Raw genomic sequence first — 6,372 nt, 5'->3', positions numbered from 1 at the left:
TTCTGCTGCCCTTTGCAGCGGAGCTGCTCGGAAGGCAGCTCCTGCAGCTGTCTGTCCCTTTATGGTTCCCACCCTCTCATCGAAATACCTTAAAGACTGAGGCAGATGGCTGTCTTCCAAGCAGCTCTGCTGCGACGCTGTCCCTCTGATGCAGGAGGTTGTTCTCCTGGCCAGATCCAGGGGGCCGGCCGCAAGCAGCACTGGCAGGCAATGGGGTACGCATGGGCGGGGACAGCGGCGATGATCACGGGACTTGTTCTGTGACTGTTGCCACCGTCCTGTTCTTCGCACCAGCTGCACACCCCCACACACACACTGCCTGCCACTGCCGCTCATAGCTGGCCGCTAGACCTGGCCAGGCAAGTGGGCAGGGCAAGCAAGTGGTTCAGGGGCATGGCCAGCCAGCGGTTGCTACCGGTTCAGCAACCCAAGCCAAATTTCCGCTACTGGTTCAACGAGCCGGTATCAACCAGCTGAATACTACCTCTGCTATACCTCCTTGTTTAATGACCAAGTTCCATTCCAACAATCAGATTGTTATGGCTACTGAGTGAACATGTGACTGAGAGAGAGAAGGCAGAGAGAGACGCTGTGAATATCACTGATTGCCACTGTCTCATTTGAGAAAGTGTTCTGTGGCACAGCTAGGCCATCCTTACTCTTGTGCACTGTTGTCAAGAGCATGATATTTGGTCATAAATGCACACATTGGTTGGAAAATGAATTTTTATTACTGTTCAGTACAGGTTATCCTCAACTTGCAACCATTATGCTGGAATATTTTATTCCTTACCAAATTCATTCTGAGTCAGATTGATAAAAAAAACATCAGGCAGCTGCATGAAATTAAGTTATGTTTCACCTAAAGACAATGATAGGAAGCCTTTAGGTGGGCTGCTGCAAAGGCTCCCTCTATCCAGCACAGGTTACTATATACTTTATACTATATATAAAATACTATATACAATATTTTTCGGAGTATAAGAGGCACCTTCCCCCCCCAAAAAAGAGGGTGAAAATCTGGGTGCATCTTATACACTGAATATAGTATTTTTGGCCACCCAAAACCCTGCTCCCTTTGCCAAAATAGATGTGCAGAGAGTTTGGGAGGCTTGCAAAGTGCTCCTGTGGGCTGGGGAGGGCAAACGTGAGCAAAAAATGGGCCATTTTTGCTCATTTTTGTCATCCCCCCCGCAGCCCCCAGGAGCACTCTACAAGCCTCCCAAACCCACTGCATGTCCCCCCCCCTTTTTTTTTTGCAAAAAAAGGGCCTTTTTTGCTCGCTTTTGCCCCCCAGCCCCCAGGAGCACTCTACAAGCCACCAAAAGTTCTGTATGCCTTTTTTTGTGCAAAAAAATGAGGCGTGCAGAGGGTTTGGGAGGCCTGCAGAGTGTAAAACTTTTTTTAAAAATTTACCTCTTCAAAATCATGGTGTGTCTTATACTCCAGTCGTCCTATAGTCCGAAAAATATGGTACATTAAAACCAGCCCCTCCTATAGAATACAAATCCCTTATCCAGTTATTCATTTCCCTCCGTACTTCATTCCATATAAGGAATTTCTTTTCTTGCCAGGGCTTCTAAGTTTTTTTCTTATCCAAGGAGAAACTATTCTTAAAATGTGCACCTTATCTTTCCTCTCAATCTGCTGCGTAAACTACTTTAAAGGTTTGTGAACAATGAAGTCTGAGAATCCTATAAATCTGAAACTAAAATTAAAGGAGACACGGCGTCTGAGCCTTAATAAAAGTGTAACTGCTCAAATAAAATATTCTAATACTATATAGTAAGAGTCGCAGTGGCGCAGTGGGTTAGAATGCAGTACTGCAAGCTACTTCTGCTGACTGCTGGCGGCCTGCAATTTGGCAATTCGAAGCTAACCAGGCTCAAGGTTGACTCAGCCTTCCATCCTTCCAAGGTGGGTAAAATGAGGACCCAGATTGTTGGGGGAAATATGCTGACACTGTAAAGCTGCTTAGAGGAGACTGTAAGAGCACTGTGAAGTGGTATATAAGTCTAAGTGCTATTGCTAAGTGCTAGAATTAAAACAATGTTCTAATAGTTCAAAGGTACAACTGAGCTAATTATCACCTGATTTCAAAGTTATGGTCAGCACACCTGAGGTCATTCCTCCTTATGACTGATGGCAGGTACGTACATTGCAGTGTCCTAACCCTTCCTATCTCCCCCCCCCCATCCCATTCCTCGAGATCCTCAGAGGCTTTGGGCCTACTTCCCTCCCCTCTGGTCCCAGAAGGCCTTGGGTCTATTTCTGACTCCAGTGGTTCCCACACACCCTAGTAACGGATTGCATCCTTACCTTTAGAAGTTTTCCAGAACTCTGGAGAGGGTGTTAGGGAAGCAGAGCACGCTGCCCTATCTCTAGGCCATGTGACTTTGTCCCGGAAGTGGATGCCATTTTCAGAGTGGCCATAATGAATTGTGTCTGCTCCAAAAATGGCATTTGCTTCCAGGAGGGAGTCATGCAGTCCAGAGAGGCCAAGAGACGTAGCAGCCTAGCAACAAAGTCAGGAGAATGTCAAAGAGGCAATGGTGTCTAATTTATAGAATCTAATTCATGTCCTGTTGAGCTTTTCCTTTCTTGCTGCTTTTGGGATAAATAAGATAAAGGTTCCAAATAGCAAAGTTCATGATATAATTCTCTGAATTATTGCAAACCAGTGAGAAAGTGGCTCTATTCTCCACTGGGATGCAATTTCTTTAAATATCCTCTACAAAATAACTAGAAATGTCTGAGCTACTGCACACATAAATCTCTATTGGCCAAACAACAGCTTATCCAGATGCCATGCAAAACAAAAAGAAGTGTGTGACACCATGTAAACACACTTTGAAATGAGATACTGTATGCAAAAGACTACTTTCATTGCATTCTTTGTGGTTGCTACCCTGTGTATTTTTATTTGAAAGTAGGCCTCACTTAACATAATGGGGTTATTTCTAAGTAAAAGTAAATAGATCACACTGTATCTGGTCTAAAGCAGACCTTTAAAATGCTTAAACTAGCCTAGTCATCTTGATTTCAGACCTATTGAATTAGCATCATAGTCTGGTATAATTTATCTTAAGGCAATCTTCCCCAGTACACATAATTTTAAAGAAGTTGCACTCCAGCATTTCTGGAAAAAACCAGGTTAAACAAAGCTAAAATAGCATAAAGCATTTTACTGCCAAATATCAACATGTTCAAATTTATACAACACTATAAAAAGCATAGCTCTTCTAACTCATTATATAATACGTATTTGTATCTGTATTGTGCACGCACATATACACATACTACCAAAAATCAAAATCAAGTCCCAAAGTAGTAAAGAACAGGTTGGACTAATTTGGTTAAATAATATTTTTAGAGAAATGTTACTGTACTGTACTTAGGAAAGTTCAAAGGTCATGAGCCAAATAAGTGTTTAGAAGAAAATTGCAACCAATTCAAACATTTAATGTAATTTAAGTAATAAATTGTTTATGGGGTCTGACTTTTGGTATGTGTGTGTGCGGTGTATGTATGTATATGAAATTACATCTCTTAATAACGTATTCCGTTCAGGTAAGATATTTATTACAAAAATGTTGTCTCTCCACCTGGCTAGGACTAAATGTAACTTGTGGTAGAAAGCACACAATTCTATAACCATGGTGGCAACACAATAAAATAGATACCATTTAAGATGTTCATTTCAACAAAATTACACTCTGTGCTCTTTTATATACCTCAGATCAATAGCAGCAGCTCTACAAGTCTTTTAACTGTTTTATATTAAGTAGCCACCACATAAAACACTAGAATTATAAAGGACTAATTTAGACCATTTTCAGAAATCAGAGGATCAAACATTTCATAGATAATAAAAATCCATGCTCAGGCAAATTAACTAGACTTCCCCAGCAAGTTCAAGCAACTTTATTTGTCAAATGCCTAGAACTCGGGGAAGACAATTAACTCAGTGACCCTTTAAAATTATGGTCATGTTGAGAAAATGAACTTATTAAAATGGTCCTCAACACTGTTCCCTCTAAGGTGCGCGGCTGCGCGGCCGCACATGTGGCAAGAAACCCCCGCGCAGCAGTTTCTAACTGCCGCGCAGAGATTTCTACCAAAGCAAACGTGGGGAAGTCCTTTGCAGGCGGCTAGAACTGGCCGCCCGCAAAGGACCTCCCCAGACTTGTTTTGATGAGCCGCCCGTGGCAGTGGTGCCTCTCCCTCCACGCGGAGCACCTGAGCTGGCCCCCACGTTATCCCTCCCCCTTCCTCCTCTGCCGTGCTTTTGAGGAGCCATGAGGCCGCAGGAGCTAGTAGGAAAGCGGCGGAGGTGGAGGCGGCGGCAGGGGTAACCCAGAGCCCAGCTGAGGTGCTCCGAGCGTAGGGGGAGGCACCACCGCCGCTGCCATAGGCGGGGGCGCCAGCGGAAGAAGCAAGAGGACTGGCGGCTTTGCAATGCAACCCCCTGGTCCCACCGGCCGCGGATTTGATTCGGCGTAAGCGGGGGCCGAACACATGCTGCGCCGACTTTGCGCCGCGTCTTTGCTGTGAGGTGGAGTAATTCAACACCCCCCCCAAAGAACGTGTGTGTGTGTGTGTGTGTGTGTGATTCCGTTTGATGAGATGGTGGTAGAAAAACTATACGAATTGCGAATTGGATCAAAATTGGTGGCCAAAGGAGTGGAGGGAGGGAAGGAAGGAAGGAAGGAAGGAAGGAAGGAAGGAAGGAAGGAAGGAAGGAAGGAAGGAAGGAAGGAAGGAAGGCCTGCCCCCTGTGAAAAAAGCTGAAGATGGAGCAGTGAATGAATAAACCATAAAAGCAACAAACAGTTAATGCGTAAGTAAGCTGAGGAGCAAGTTCTCAACCAAAGAAGCAATATAAGAAAGAAATATAAAAAGCTCAATATGCCAAAACACTTATTTCAGTCTTCATTTAATTACTTGTATTGTAGTCTGATGTAACATCTTTTTAAAGTTAATGTTAGTTAGAAAAGATAGGGTACAAAACTTAAATAATAAAAAAATTGTACATTCATTTTGAAAAATAAATGCAATACTTGATTAATTTCATATCTTTATTTAAAATAGCTTTGGCATGGCATATGATTTTATTGTCTCAGTTGGAAATGATGTGGATGTTGTATCTGATTCTGAGGTATATATATTCTTAAGTAACGTAACATATAGCATATTGTCCAAACTTGTTAGACTATTTAATTGATCTTACTACTTTAAAGGGGGAAAGTTTCATGATAAATTATTTTATTACATTTATGTTGCATTTATATATTATATTTATTACATTTATATTCCACATTATATATTTGTATTGTTATTTTAGTGTTTATTGTCAATTTTGATAGATATTATATTGATATATCAATACTGATTTTAATCATACTAAATAACAATTACTGCTATTATTTATCAGCATTAAATATTTACAGTTTTTAATATTGAGTTAGTCATATTTTAGAATAATAGAGTTATCTTTTAATAGGATAATTGGCAAGATCTAATTCAAATGTGATGGGTTGCATTCCAAAGGAATGTGAGAGGACAGGTTGCCTGCAAAATGCCAGGACCCAGGCTGTTGGTGCCATGTCTCTCTCTAGCCAGTCTAACAATGTAAAAGCTGAGCAGAGAGCCTTTTTTTTTCAGGGTGAGCGAAAAAGTATAGTGTTTGAGTGGCATTTTTCATGCCTGGCATTCCTCAGGCTGAAACCTCGCTCACAATCGGCGCTTGACGCTTGGAATGTTGCGCAAATGTCCAGCAGACGTGACAGCAGTTCAAACTGTTGCTCTCTTAGGTGCTCAGGCATGAAACTGTGCAGCTCAAACACTATACTTTCCCGCTCACACTGAAAAAAAATTAGAGGGAACATTGGTCCTCAAAGTTCCAGACTCTGTAGCATCTTTTCAGTCATACGATTATGAGTTGGGTGCTTAAGTGTCCAGTTTGTGATTACAATATCACAGCAACCCATGTCCTATTATCACCATCTTGACCTTCCCTGCCAGCTTCCCACAAGCAAAGCCAATGGGAAAACCAGCAGATAAGATTGCAAGTTGCCACAGTCAGTTGCTGCCACTGTTTTTTCTTCCAAAAAGCCCACTAGAGGACAGCATCCCAGGGACCTTCCTGCAGCACTCTTGGCCTCCTGTGGCTTCAGATAACCCTCTTTCCACAACCTCTCCCAATGCAACCAAGGCCTCCACCAGACCCCTGTGGCCCCAACTATGCTCCCTAGTGCCCACCCACTGGGAGTCTCGCTTACCACTTAACAACTTTGCTCCCTGAGGCTACAACAGCAACTGGGACTTCTGAGATTCCTACCGATAAGCAACATAGTCATGTGACATTGTACT

Source organism: Thamnophis sirtalis, unplaced genomic scaffold (assembly GCF_051295495.1).
Source record: "Thamnophis sirtalis isolate CommonGarterSnake01/CBP01778 unplaced genomic scaffold, rThaSir2_p1.2 scaffold_1, whole genome shotgun sequence".
Classification (NCBI taxonomy): Eukaryota; Metazoa; Chordata; class Lepidosauria; order Squamata; family Natricidae; genus Thamnophis; species Thamnophis sirtalis.
This window is presented reverse-complemented; position numbering follows the sequence as displayed.